We start from the raw sequence: 15,843 nt of genomic DNA on the forward strand, positions 1-15,843 counted from the left end.
TGCTTCTCTTAGGTTCTTGGTGTGATTACTCTTTTACTAGATGCGTATCACAGCATTTTTAATTTGCTTCTGCATAATTATTTTTTGTAACTTCATTCATAGAATCATAGAATATTTTGAGATGGAAGGGACCCACTGAGTCCGACTCCTGGCCCTGCACAGAACCATCCCAAGAGTCATACCCTGTGCCTGAGAGCTTTGTCCAAATGCTTCTTGAACTCTGTCAGGCCTGGTGCTGTGACCACTGCCCTGGGGAGCCTGTTCCAGTACCCAATCACCCTTGGGGTGAAGAATCTTTTCCTGATATCCAACCTAAACCTGCCCATACACAACTTCAGGCCATTAAATGGGGTCCTGTCACTGGTGACCAGAGAGGAGATCAGTGTTTGCCCCTCTTCTTCCCCTCACGAGGAAGGTGTAGACTGCAATGTTTGCAAAAAACTTCTTTGGTTTTGGCAAATGCAGCAATACTTAGTTCACCTCTGTGTTACTAAGTCATTGTCTGCTCTTGCTCAAATACTTTTGAGAAAGGAACCTGTGAAGCTTTGTAAAGTTTTAATCCTGTCATTAAACCACACTTCAGGGTCCTTGGTTCTTGCTAATATGATATAAAAGAACTTAATGTCCCCAGCACTGTTAATTCCCTGCAGCTCCTCAGCTGCCTGTCAGGAACACAGCCTGTATTTTCTAAGCCTTTCTAATTGTCCTCTTTTCTGACAGTTGCTGTTACTACAATATCTGTACTTTATTTCAAGTATAAATGAATTAATTACTTCCAGGAACCCGAAAGAAGTATTTTTCATTTTAATGGATTTCATAATGTCTGGGAAGATAAAATTCCATTAAAAGCAGGGGTCTTTAAATATGAACCAGGGCACAGAGACTTTCTAGGACATGTCATACATCCATGGTTTATAACACTGTGGAATTTAAGTCTCTGGGCCAAATACTTGCCTGTGTGCTGAATTTTGGAAATATGAGTCTGACAGAGAAGCCCCTGCAAAGGGCACTTTGAATGCCTGGCTGTGCGGTGTTGATAGCAGTACGTGCTGTAGGAATCCTAATCATGGCTCAAGAACTGCATAAAACCAGAGCAAAAATGCAGTCACTGCTTTACAGCACTGAAGATGCAAAATATTAGACAAAAGGCAAAAGGCTAATTAGAGCTAAATACTAAATGGAATTGCCCTCAGGAAAAGGTAGCTGCATTGGACTGTGAGGCTCATCTAAAGGGATGTCACTAGTCTGAACTGCTTCAAAACCACCCATTTCTAACAAAAAGAAGAAACAAGGTGTTTGCTTTCGTCATCTCTTCTCTTTGACTAAAATGGTGGTTGTCACTCTTTTGGTAGAATGTCTGGTCAGTCAGGAGTAATTACTGGTGACAACCTCAGCCTTTTTCTATCTCCTGGGAAAAGTGGCCAGCTGAGGGGATGCTGGGATGCAAATTCCAATACTTGTTTGAATTTTAAGCACACCTTGAAATAAAATGAACTGACAAAAACCACCATGGTTAGAAAAATCACTGGTATTTAGTTCTCGGCTACCTGGGGAAATACAGCTCCATATCCATTCCTACTGGCATATGTTAACCTGTCTTTTCATTTTAAACTGTTCCCATTAGATGAAATAGACTGTGTCAGGTCTTAAATCTTCTAGATAACAGGACATGGCAGCTTGTCATTTAGGACAAAAATAACCTCTGCTCCACCGTCAGAGTTCATTACTGTCAGCTGGAGTAGAACCCTGCTTAGGAAGTACAAGTCTGACGACACAATATGTCCTCTTTGCATTTGTGAAAGGTTGTCTGTATGTTATAGATACACTTAAGATAAGCACTGCACGCCCAGTCCCTTCGGGGTTACAGCCCAGGCTGAAAAGACAGGAAAACTCTGACATGCAATTTATCACTGGAGGCTAAAATATTCATTGCCACCAGTTTAAACTCAGACTGTAACCTGTTTTAATCTGTATGTTTAATTAGATGGCTAAAGTAATTACTTTTCCAGGTATTTGATAAATTAAAGAAGAGTTAGGATGGGACCCTGTAGATGAACTTGGTGTTTTCAGGTATGCTTCTGGATTTCCCTGGATTTCAAGATTGTTGGTGATTTCAGATAAGGGAGATGGCCTCGCCTAACCTATGCCAATATTTTTCCGGATGTTTGCTTGTGAACATGCCATCAGTGGAACTGAAAATACTAATAAACAACTGGAACCACAGAAGGTAAGTGTTAATTTATTTTTACCGACCAAATTCATGAATACAATGTACAAGTCTAATATGTTTTGACATCCAGGCCCAGAACAGCAGCACACAAATATGTCACCACTACATTATAAGGAACAAAACACTCTTGTTGAGATCTGATGAGAAATTTTCTCATTAGTGTATTTTAGTGAAAGATAAGTACTAACAGCCTTGTACTCTGCATGAGCTGTCAGAACTTTCCACAGCTCTGGGAACTTGAGAAATAATAATAATGTAACATTAGCAAGTTTCACCTATTTATTCAGTCCCTGAATGAAGAGATCAGCAGAGCAGCTTCCCTGCAATCTGTTGACATCATGGAAAACTAAACTTGAGTAAGAAAGATGAAGAGGGCATCAAAGCAAAGGAGGATAATGAAATTCAGAACCAGCCAAAACACAACATTAACTTCTACAACAAGGACAAATCACTCTAGGTACGAACAAAAGAGGCTGCCCACAACAGTTTTTGTCTGAAATTCACAGAAGGCTCTAGTGGCCTACATTTCAGAGATCCTCAAATGTCTTGGACAGTCTCATTTTGGGCTGCAGAGTTGGGCATGTCAGTGATTGCAGAGAGAGTCCTCTGGGTAAATAGGTGCCTCGCTCACAGCTAAAATCCACCATGATTCTGGTCAGGAGCTCCTACGTTTTCCATCTTGCTCAGAGCGCCAAAACACTCAGCAGGTGCCTGAACCCAGTGCAACACAGGACAGCTGCTGCTGCTTCCTCTCCACAAGAGGTGAGGAGGAGACACCTCTGCCAGCCTTTCCATAAGGACTTTGTGGGTTTGCAGTGCCACAGACCAACCCAGCAAGCTGAAGGACAGTCTTGGTGTGGTGGGGATTGCAGGAGACTGACAAAACCTCCAGATTATGGAAGAGGCTTCACAAGACAACTTTATCCTTAAAATTGAGCTATGGTGTAACCTCAAACACAAGAAACGTGAAGTAAAAGAAAAATGAATACACTGATTGCAGCCTTCTTTTGAGAGAAAGTTTGGGCTTGTTTGCCCTCTTGCAATAGTTATTTTTGTGTTTCTTAGTCACTGTATTTTTTATATAATGCTGACTGCATGTGAAATGTATGAGCTAAGTTGCTGGCAAGGAGTAGGGCCCAAGTGCTCTCTCTCTGGTGAGGCTGCTTCTGGCTTCCTACTGAGTTTTGGGGTCTGCTGAGTTTAGACGTAGATTAATTAACTCTTCTTAATATTTCTTGGTTTGTCTCTTACCAAGCTGAGATGAAAGGGAATCATGACCTTGCCTAGTAAACATGTGGTGAGCATCATTTACTGCTAAAACAGGCAAAGCATTTTTTGCTAAGCAAACCTTGGCAGTGATTACCATCCGCTCTTAAGTATTCCACCTGCTTGGCAGAACGAGATGATGAGCAGATGTAGTATTTGCCAGTTTGATGAAAGCACTAAAAAATAAAACCATTTATCGATCCAAACCATTTCATGCATGCATTTGTATATATTGCACAGTACACAGGGAATAGTTTTGCTTTTGGTTTCCAGTTGCAGTTTGCTGTATTTCTAACATCATTTAGGTCTTGATCAGTTTACAAAGCTTTTAGGGCTTTGATAACAGCTTTTCAAAATGGTGTGCTTTACTTGAAGTCTTGAAACTTTCTGAACACCCAGATTAAGGTATCACATTCTAACCCACCATTCTTGCTTTGTCCAAAGCAATTCCTATTTCTGCTACACCTCTCTAGACCGCACAAATTATTTCCTAGCTGCACTTCCCCAGTTAATGCAGCTTTGCACTCTATATTGTTTTCCTTCTGATTTCTTGCAGACATTTCCTGTTTTCTAGCTGCAAGCAGTTTTTGCTGGACTGCCCAGCTTTTGTTGGTCCCTTAGAGGGACCTAATTCCTTTCAGTCATTGAACATTGACCTTGGAATGACTTGACTCTTCCCATTGACTGTACAGAGCAACCTAAAAAGTCAACTTGACTTTTAAAAATCATCCTCTGACGCCAGCCACTGAATATTTAGGTACTGCAATGCCTGCATTGGAAATGCATAAACTTTCAAGAGGCTTCTTGCACTTTATAGATACCTGTGTAATTTTTAGGACAATGAAAATGCTAACACGTTTATAAGGTTAATGTTAATGTGTTAATATTTACAAAGTGCTTGCAGATATTTAAGAATAGATACAGACAGCTCTGCTATCTAGTGTGAGAATTTTGCAGCAAATTATTTAGCATTAAATGCTATATTGAATAATCTAGGTCATGGAAAGTAGTCTTTGTACTGGAGAGAGTTATTACTTCAAATTGTATTTACTGCCCTGAATAAAGTTGCACGATTTTTACTATTTACTTCAGACACTCAGTGAAGGAGGAAAAATGTGGAGGTGGAGAGTTTACTACTAGTGTGAAACACTCTGAGAAGCCATTTGCTTTTAGAAGCTAAGTTAGTGTACTTCTGCATAGTTTATACTTGGCTGAAGCAAGCAAGCAGAAGCCATTTAGTCCTGAGAAATGCACATATTGCTCTGTGATACTGGTGTCATTTTTTGCTCTGTAACTATGCAGAAGTTTTAGTTATGGGGGAAGTTATGAGAAAAAACAGCCGTCTGGCACATGGTAGCTTAGCTTAAAGTGGGTGAATCAAAGTAAAACTCACAGTGTTTGTCATGCAGATGTATTAAGCGTCCAAAGGTCAAAAATATATTTATCGATTAACTGGTGTTAAAGAAAATATTAACTATTTGCAAACTTAGGGTACACTTGGGAAAAAAAACCCCACTTCTGTAGCTTCTTTCTAAGGCATTATTTCATCCTTTGTTTAATGAAAAGACATAAGTTTACTTTTCCCTCTTTTGTTATTTTCAATAGAAAGACAAACTATGCACTTACTCAGAATACCAGAGTTTATGCAAGGGTGAAATCCCCACACAGTGACTCTTCAAATGCAGTATTTAAAAGCTACCATATACTACATTAACACTCCTTCAGCATTAGCCAAAAGATGGATCAGGTTTTTTTCCTGCTAGGAGGGATTGTGATTTTAAATAATTTTGGAATAAATGAAACAATAAAATTTTGTTGGCCCAATTATTCCTTTACTAGAGAAGTAACAACTTGCAGAACTTTTTTGAGTCAGGAGCTAGACAGATAATTCTTTGTTTAACTAGTTGTAAAGTCAGAAGAGCCTTTATTTGAAGTAGCTGTGTTGTATACATCTTACATTTGATGTATTTTGTCAGTAGCATAATCACAGGGAGATAGGATTAAGTACACTAAACTGAAACAGCCATATTTAGAACACATTCATATAACAGCTCTTTAATCTCTGATGGTCTCTAAAAAAAGGAGCATTTCTGGAGATTTGGATGGTTCCTGAGAAAAAGCAGAGTCCAGCCCGAAGGGGTCCAGCTCCTGGACTTCCTTGCAAAAAACACCCAGAATATCACAATCATCCCAAAGAGCGTTGTATTCCAATAAAACACCTCTGCAGCAAAGTGTCTGGGGTTTTATTTTATTTTATTTTATTTTATTTTATTTTAGAATGTCCATAGATTTTTAGATTGTAAAAGAGCTGAAGGTATGGAGAAGTGTTTCATATTTCAGGTTTCTTGCCAAACAGTTTTGAAGTGAAAAGGCAGCTACCCCAGTTTGCCCAAGGTACCTGGGAGGCACAGGGGCATTTCTCACCCTCTCATCCTCTCATCCTCTCATCCTCTCCCGACAGCTGCTGCATTCTTGCACTTCAGTAATACCCACATGATGGCAGGAGAGAACAGACAGCTGCAGACACAATCTGTCAGGCAAGTTCACTTCTGGTATTTCTGTACTTTCTAAATATATCTATTAAAATATATAAACATCTGGAACTATTTAAATATAAATATATGAAATAAATGAATACATGTACATATATTTTTATATATAATGCATTTGTAAATATAGATTTCTGATAAGTATGAGGAAAACATGGTTTTAGTTTTGGATGGACCTTACTGTTCCTAGGAATCAGAGAATAGCAGAGATATAAAAATAATTGACTTAAATCCTCTTCTTACTTTCATTGCCAGAAGCTGGTGGTAGTTTGTTTTGCCTGGACTGTTTGCACTGGTAAATCTATGATTAAATGAGACTAGAATCAAATTCTGATAGGGAGAAAAACATACAATTTTGAGTACTCCCATAGTAAGTGAAACTCAAAGTTTACTAACTTAGAGCATGCTGTGCTCAGTAACTGGAAAAAACAACAAGAAAAAGTGAAGTTTGTTTTACCAATCCACATAGTTTTACTGCATACATTGTGCATACAAATGTTTCAAATCTCTCAGCCTCGCTAATCCAAAGTGATCTCAGACATGCAATGTATTTTTATAAGCAGTCTTGTAAAAATAATTTTTCTTGTATGTCTGGAAAGTGTTGACTACATTACAGACACGGCATCAGCTAATAATAATTACTGGAGTCAAAAAAAGGAAATTTAGACCAAAATTAGCAAATGAATTATATGCAGAAAGTTATCAGAAACTATGATTTTAGCACAAGACTAAGACCGTCTTCCCCAGAAATTCTCTTCCCACCTCTGCCATCTGATTCTTTGTACAACCCCAAATAAATCTAACCTTTCTGTTTCTTGTTGTCATGAAGATTAATTAGTGATAAGTTGCACAACTATTGGAAAAAACAAAACAAAACAGAAAATGCTGAGCATTGTTATGATGAGGTTGAAGCTCCTTGATTTGACACAGATGTACACATGGATGGCCTTTTAATTGCAAACTCTGTATAAGTGATACTTGCACAGTGGTTGATTTCTGATTGCAATTGCAAACTAGATATAAAAATTGCAGGTAGTTTTAAAAGTTAAATTGTAATTAAAAGTTATAGGCATGGGTTGTGACACTCAGTCATCTTCTCTTGGTTTGTGGAGCATGCCACTGTTCCAGAGTGTTACTGCAGGGCAGCTGCAACAGAGAGGGCACCAACTCATTCATGTTTTTTAAACACTGTGGTACCTACTCCAAAGGGTGAGAAATAGTGGCTGGATCACCACCACTTAATTATGCAAAAGAAGGAGGAAGGGTGTGGTGTGAACATCAGCAGCCTGGTGGTAGGCTGTGCTTTCTGCTCTGCTTTTCCAAAGAGAAAAGCAGAGGAGAAAGCATGACATGGCCGGGCCCACCTTTCTGGATGCAGTAACATCCAGACCTCCATTCTGGAGGACACACAGAGACAGTGTTGTGCTCCAGCCTCGTGCCTCTCCTTGTGCCCATGGGTAGAAAACCAGGACTCCAGTAATATCCAGACCAGGGAAGTGGGATTGCAGAGGGGTACCCTTAGACACTCCCCACCCTGAACCTACATGTAGTCTGCAGTATTCAAAGCAATCCATCAAACAGTTTGCTTTGCCATTTTTCCTAAGTTTCACTCTTCCTCAGACACACAGACAAAACATTGCTTGAGCCAGCTTTGCTGGAGACCAGCAAACTTATTCAGGAGATGAATTTCTTTCTCTCCTTCTTACTTTCTGCAACAAGCACTTTCACATGTTCATGCACTCATTTACATGCTTTGGTACTGGGAACTCATGTTATAATGCAATATGGGCATTTCTTTCTGACTACCTCAGTCAAAATATAGAGATTGAGGGATTCAAGGGCAGTGCTGGAGCACTGAGCCATACTTCTTGCAGAGCCCAGGCTGTGGCTGAAGGTGGGCAGCCCTTGCATCACCCTGGGTACAGGATGGCACTTGGGTACCAAAAGGTGGCTGTTTAGAAGCAGGGGAAAGAGCAGCAGGTGCATAAGGGGAAAATTACAGAAAAAGAGGATCAGATGTTTAGCATATGTTGACCTGAAAGTTAGAAATTGAGAAATAAATCTGCCTTATCCTGGAAAGAAAAATTAGTACATGCAGTACAACAGCTGATTCCCCAAACTGATTATTCCTCTCCCTTTCCCACCCCTGCAAAGGCAGAGGGGATGCTCCCAGAGGGGTCATTGACCTCCTGGAAAGCAGATCAGGTGGCTGTTCATGGTTTGGCCTTTACTGATTTTTCACTGATTGTGGGCCAAGCGTTACCCCTGATTGCAATTAGGAATGAAGTAACCTGGCTCGTGAGGCCAGCAGAGTTGTTCCCAATTCACAGTTCATGAGGGAGACCAGAGGTCTCTGACTTTCAAAAGATTTAGCTTTTTTTAATTTCAAAAGTGTTCAGGAGAGACTGATATTGGAAGAACAGTATTTTTTTACCAAAGTGTCATGAGAAGAATGACTGACTGAAATGAAGATGTTCAGTGCTAGACTGTAAGTTTGGGGAATATTTACTTTGTGTTACCTTTTGCTTGAATAAGCAGTTGTGCATGATGGATTTTGACAGAATCAGGGAGGATATTCTGAAAGGCAAAAATTATTTACATTTCACAGCTGACTGACTAATGGTCTGTCTCTCTATGCTGAATTCGGCAGTGTGAGCTTAGTCTCCAGTAACTCTCATCTAGCTGGGAATGAAAACAATGTGACTTTCCAGCCCAAGTGATTTGGTCAGGGAACTCTTGGTAGGGCTTTCTCTGGGAAATCCATGCCACCTCATCAAATCTGTTTGGCAGAAGGGAAGTCTGTGCCCTGCTCTGCTCTTTCTTCTGTGCCACCATGCCATGAAAGGGAGGTCTCAGGAATGTCGCTTTTGAAGACAACATGGATGCAGTCTTCTTAATAAAGAAAGTGAGGTGATATATTTATTACCATTTTTAAGATATAGTACACCAGTATTTTCATATAAAGTTTCCAGTTAAGCTGGAAACCCCAAAATCCAGGTCAGTGGAGTTACATAAATCACTGCTGGTTCCCAAGATGATTGTTGACACCACTGCTAAACTCTTGCCACTAGTTCCTTGGTGAAATAGGCACCCTGGCCTGGAATATGCTGCTTATTTTACTGTACGTTACGTGCCTAACATTACTTCTTTATGCATCTGCAGGGAATTCATTTTGAGGAGTCTACTGAGTAGTGCATTATACCTTTAGAAGATTAGTTTAATCAACGTAGGTGGAAAAAAATGGGGCAAGGGAGACTTCTTTTGATCATTCTATATGAAGTTTGTTGACATTTCAAACTGAAAATTAATCTTCCAAAAGCAACAACTGTGAACTCCCCTAAAGTGACAGTGTGACTTTATCTCACTTTTACCACCTCAGGAATACATTAACAGGTACCTGACATCATTGCTTACAGAGCAGAATTAAATCTGGCTGTTCTGGAACAGTATTGATATAGTAAGAACTGCACTTGCATAGCCACTAATAGCCAATAAATGCTACTTAATCATATTAGCTATTTTTAAATACTTAATTGTATCTACCTAAGAAAGAAAAACAGCTGACATTCCTTCCATATATCCATTACCGTATACTACAAATTGTCTTTATTCATAGTAACCTGAGATCATTTTTTTTGCATATGATTTAAGTGAAAATAAATGCCTAAATGAACCCCTTGGAGTCAGGCCAGACTGACACTTTCTGTGTGGTATCATTTTGAGATCCAGATTTACGTGATGTATGATTACAGCGTGAAAACAGCGGTGTGGCCACAATTTTTCAAAGGCACACAGTAATATGAGATTTTTCAGGGCCTGAGTAATCTCATGTCTCTTTAATGCTACCTGCTTTTTTTGGCCCTTTGTCTGGTTGTTTTCAGTGATGCAAATGTGCCCAGCTCAAATGTGCCTCACTCCCAAAATTCTGACTACTCATATTCAGACTGTCTAAATGATGATGGAAGAACTTGGACCTTGTTTTCAAACAATAAGCTGCCTTGAAGAAGGAAAAACTTGAGGTACTAAGCCAGAGAGAGATTTTGAAAACTTTCAGAAATGTTGCTCTTCTGCAAGGGCAGTGTGGGTGCATCTCTGTGGATCAGAAGGTGTCTCCCTACAGCAGATGGCACATGTCCAAGCCTTACTTGGACTTCACTAGAGTGTGCTGAAGGCTGTCTCCCAAAAGACCGATGTAAATTGCTTTTAGCTATTGGGGCTGGAGAGGTCCTTCCTATGGCATTTGCAGTTGCACCATTTCCTTGTGCTCTGCTGGCTGTTGGGATGCTGCAGCACCGCAGCACTTAGGTGTTACTCTGACCTTTTAATGACTCTCTGTGCTGTACACAGTGTTGTCTTCACACTCATTCGTTTCAGCCTGTCAAACCCCCACAGGAAGGAGCTGGAAGAAACAAAGCTTTTCAGACTTGGGCCTCACACACTTGGTTTCTCCTTCTGAAAAGTAAATATTTGTGTAATAAGCTGCAGAACCCCTAAAACAGCTGTGACATGATCTAGCCATGAGATCTCATGAGCAGATCCAGGATGTAGGAAAGCAGCCAGAAAGATCTTGTTTACCCTGCTTTGAGAACATGACAGCTGGAATTATGGATAAAACATCTGTCTGAGAGGACATTTCCAAGTCAGAAATGTAGTGGTAGAACGTACAGCTGTACCTGCTGTGCTGGTGGTAAGGGTGACCAGAGGGGTGCAAGGGAGCCCTCCTATGAATAGCTCATTCCTGATACCAGGAATGTTGTGCTCCTGTGTTTACTCAAACTTGGCTCTCCATGGTTTGCAGAATCTGGCCCTTTCTCAGCCTCAACCAGCCCTTGGATGGCTCCCATGATTTCTGACCTCCCACTACCTTTCCTATGCTATTTATAGCACAACAGTTGGGGAACACTGATGTGCATCTCTGTTGTATTTCTATTTTGAAGAGTAACTTCAGCTTTTATTTGCATTCACGTTAGTTCCATGTGTTGTTTGGCATCATGTGGCCTTTTCTAGTCAGGCTCCTTTTGCATGCATTTATCACATTGCCTCCTCCAGTTTTGTTTTTCTTTCCCCTGCCATAACTGATTCTCTCCGTCCTCCAGCTTTCCATTAGCTGTCTCCTTTGTTTAGAAAAAAAGTAACTCAGGGTATATTTCTTTCTTAAAAGGGTCATTTGTTACTAGGAAATAAGCATAGAGATCAGTTGGAAAGTAGACCCCAAGTCTTAGTTTGCTCATCTGGTTTCTGGTGACCTGTTTCTTTTAGATGCTTGTATCTTGTTTCAACACCTTGATCATTGTGCTCTTTGCTCATCCCCAGTTCATTTCTAACCAAGCTGTTCTGCTTTGTTTTATGCGTCTGCATCTCCTGTGTTTTCAGCTGCCCTCTCAGATACAGCCCTTCAGTTGCATCAGATTTTACCTCTTGGCTATTGTCATGGGTTAGCATAGCTACGGAAGTGATTTTCTTGCAAAGAGGTGCTTACAGCTTCCTCTATGACCTAACAGAACCTATCAGCTGGCCAGTTTGAATATTGACAATTTTTTAAGCCACTTAAAAAACCTTGACACGCCTCTGTGGTCCACATTTAAGAATGGACAAACCCTGGGAAAGCTCTCTCTTGCTTCCAGCCTTGGGACAAGTAACTGGGCAGGGGTTGGGACACAGCCATCCTGGAGCTGTGCGGCCCTGTTCCACCCATGGGCCCCCCCCGTTAAATGCAGACAGTGTGGCCCAGCTCTACACAGCCCCCCCAGTGCGGCCAAAGATTCAGCTGAAGCTGCCCCACTGCCCAGCAAAGATCATGTGACCAACAGCGATAAGGGAACTCCAGCTGCAGGGCCCAGGTGAGATTAACCCTTTTAGTGCTGTAAGTTTTGTCCAGAACAGATGAAGCCTGCAGACATCAATTCTCTCCCAAGAAACACCATAGAGACACCAAAGTCAGTAAAGAAGGAAGATCTGAAACTCTGAGGGAGGAGAAAGAGGAGATGCTTAGAAGCTGAAATTCTATTGTAAAGCTATGGGTGGTGATAGACTATGATATATCAGAGTACCTGTTGTAATTTCATGAAAGCATGGGGGGTGGAGCGTTCAAACTGTGATTGTGAGCAGAAGTACTCATGCTGAAATAAGCAAATGACAGTAGCTGTAATTTGATGAGGCCCCTTTGCTCCCGGGGGAGCAAAAAGAGGAGGAGAGCCTCTATTCCTAGAGATGAAGATGATGAGGACCAAGGACCCCTTTTGCTCCCAGGGAAGGAGAAGACCTCTCTCTATTCCTAGAGATGAAGATGATGAGAACCCTTTTGCTCCCAGGGAAGGGGGAGGGCCTCTATTCCTAGAGATGAAGGTGCTCCCAGAGATGGGTGAAGAGAACCTTTGTTTCTGAACAGCTCATCCTTAAAATGGTACCCCAGTAATTCAAGATTGGACCTTCAAAAGCAGTTGTGGGGAAAGCTGTAAGTCGGGGGGAAGGGACTCTCACATGCGAGCAGAGAACCAACCTGGGCAGATGTCTCGTGATACTGAAGCCATGAGAGAATTTCTTGTGGAGATGTCTCCATAGCATGAGCAAGAGAGACTCCTCTCCCTAAGTGAACTGAAAAAGGTTATTAGGGAAGTGGTAAACTGCCTGAAAATCTCAAGGGTTGTCTTTTTACACTGTCAGTGGGAGAAGGGAGAAAGGTGGGGGGAGGAGAAGTGTTCTGAAGGTGTGGTCTGACTTTTTCCCTTTCTTTTAGGTCTGTTAATAAACTTCTTTATATTCTTTTAAGTTTTGTGCCTGCTTTGCTTTCTCCTAATTCTTATCTCACAGAAGGTAAATAAGTAAGTAATGAGTATTTTGGACCAAAACCACTACAGCTATTCCAACTTCTCAGACATAAGCTCCTGTAGTCTGGGTCCAGACTGTGAATACTGGATGAATATAGATGGGGAAATAATCAGAGAAGTAGGTGATCTGCAAGGGGAGTGAAGAATTGTGAAGAATTTAGACTCTAGCTCAGTTATTAACTTTTACTTTTTTATTATGCTTAGCAATAAAAATGGAAGAACAATACTGTACATGAATATAGTGTTAATAACTTTATGTCATCATTATCTCAAGTGTTATTGTGCGCTGATAAAAGAGTAGATGCTTCAGCATGACACGAGGCAGCATAATAGACTCCATATTCAGATCTCATTTTATAAAGCCCGTGGAGAGTACATAACACCTCTCTTCTCAGATAGGTGTGTTCCATGAGCATTTAAGTGTTTGACTAGCAGATTCTCTGGTACCATAAACAGACAGCATCCTGTCTGTACAGAAACAAAACTCCGTGATGCATTTGCCTGTATTTAGAAAGTCACAAGAGAATATTTAACTGCTGTGACTGGCCTTACTTAAACACCTGAAAATTGCTATTTCAAGAAAAGATTTCTTGTACTGACCCAAAGAATCTGCTACCAACAACTGCAGGCACTGAAATGAAGGTTGCTTATGGGGTACCTGCTCTGATCTTCTCCGGGGACGTCCAAATGCCATAAAAATGTAAACTCCAAGATTTTTCATTTCAGATAGTCATAAATTATTTTGATGATCACTAATGATTCCCTTACAGCCCATTTCATGGGTTTTAAGTATTTTTGACTATTATTCAGTGGAAATGTTAGAGTAATGAAGAAATTAAAATGGTGAATACCATGGGTTTTACACAGCTTCACAGACTCCAGTACATGTATTTCTGCAGAAATCAAATACTGCACTGAGAGGTCAATCCATATATACCTTACAGATATGGCAGCCCTGGACATAGATAACAGTGTATGCATGCAACCAGGGTATCTGGCTAAGTCAAAACTGGCTCAATCAATTGGAATGGTAAGGCTAAGTTGCTGACAATTTGATGGTTGGAAGTAATGCCAAATATATTGCTTCAGGAGGAGTCAAAGGTTCAAATTTTCTTTAGATGTGTTATAGTACAATGCTTGTGCCTTGCTTCTTTCCAAAAAGCATATTAAAATTCTGCTTTGCCTCTTTGATCTACTATTTTTTCAAATGTTAAAAAGACATTAATATCTGAACTGTAGACAGAAAGCACTGTAGGTTATGTTTACATCAGCAAGTAGGGTAGATATTGGGAGCAGACAGGCAAAATATTTGGTGTTGGTGTCCATACCATACACACTTCTGTGGGATTTGCTTTGTGTTAGCTGTGGCCAGACCACCTGGACTGAGCTACCCTGTGCCTTTGGAGCCCACAAGGAATGTGTTTACAGTTACCTTCTGCTTTTTACCCAAAGAAAACTCTTTATGCACTCTGAGACTTGCCTATGAAGTGAATCAAATCATGGGAAAGTTGAACAAAGCATCCTCCTAAAACCCTAATAGTAGACATGATCTTAGATTACGTTGCTGCAATTCACTGGAGCTTCTTGTAAAATAAATCATCCTAGACTATTCTTGATGCAGTTTGGCCTATCTTCTATCAAATAGTATCTTGTTATTTAGTGTCTTGACAAGAAACTCTTACCTTTGTGAATTTAAATTACGGTTTTGTAGAAGATGTAAAATTTGCATGTTTTGTTCCTTCCCATCCCTCAGAATAAGCTTTAAATATTTACTTTCCCTGTGGAGCAGGAATGCTATCTGAAGTGTTTCCTTCGGCTATGAAAAATGTTCACGAGTCTTTTTCAAAGTTTGTGGAGTACAATAAGTCCTGTCAGCAGTAACCCCTGGGCCATCAGTCTTCCAAGCCTAGGTAAATATGAACTTGCACACTTATTATCTGTATTACAATCTTATTAGTCCTTGACTGCTATTGGTGGATACTGGCCCATAATGGTCCATACTGGTAATCGGTATTATTCCCTGGCCTTTCCTGTCACCTGAACTGTGTTACACGTTGCCAAAACCATGGTAAGAATGTCATTGTCACTCACTAGCCTTGTTAGCTCTGTCTCTACAAGTAAATGAAGAAGGACAGGGGACAGGATCCCAGCACCACAATTGTCACAAACAATGGGGAGGACAACTGGGTGACCAACCTAGTGGATGAGGGAGAGGCTGTGGGTATGTCTGCCTGGACTTCAGTAAAGCCTTTGACACTGCTTCCCACAGCATTCTCCTGGAGGAGCTGGCAACCCACAGCTTGGACAGGTGTGTTCCTCACTGGGTAAAAAACTGGCTGGATGGCCAGGCCCAGAGGGTGGTGGGGATTGGAGTTACATCGAGCTGGTGGCTGGTCACAAGTGTGCTCACCAGGGCTCAGCACTGGGGCCAGAACAGTTTAATAGCTTTATTGATGATCTGGATGAGGGGAACAAGGGCACCCTCAGTCAGTTCACAGATGACACAAAATTGGGTGGAAATGTTGATCTGCTGGAGGGTGAGAAGGTTCTTCAGTGGAATCTGGACAAGCTGGATTGGTGGACTGGGGCCAAAGGTATGAGATTCAATGAGGCAAAGTGCTGGGCCTGCAGTACTGCAGGCTGGGGACAGAGTGGCTGGAAAGTGTCCCAGCAGAAAAGGACCTGTGGGTGCTGGTCAACAGTGGCTGAACATGAGCCAGGTGTGCCCAGACGGCCAGGAAGAAAGGCCAATGACATCCTGGCTTGTATCGGAAATGGTGTGGCCAGCAGGACCAGGGCAGTGATTGTCCCTCTGTACTGGGCACTGGTGATGCCCCACCTCAAGTCCTGCATCCAGTTCTGAGCCCCTCACTTCAAGAAGGACATTGAGATGCTGCAGCATGTGATTTGCGGTAAGACTCTACAACTCATAAAGTTGTAAAGTAGGTATGTTTATTACAGCTCTGGGCAC

Source organism: Corvus kubaryi, unplaced genomic scaffold, assembly GCF_017639235.1.
Source record: "Corvus kubaryi isolate FWS band 111438036 unplaced genomic scaffold, C.kubaryi_AGA036_p1.0 37398, whole genome shotgun sequence".
NCBI lineage: Eukaryota > Metazoa > Chordata > Aves > Passeriformes > Corvidae > Corvus > Corvus kubaryi.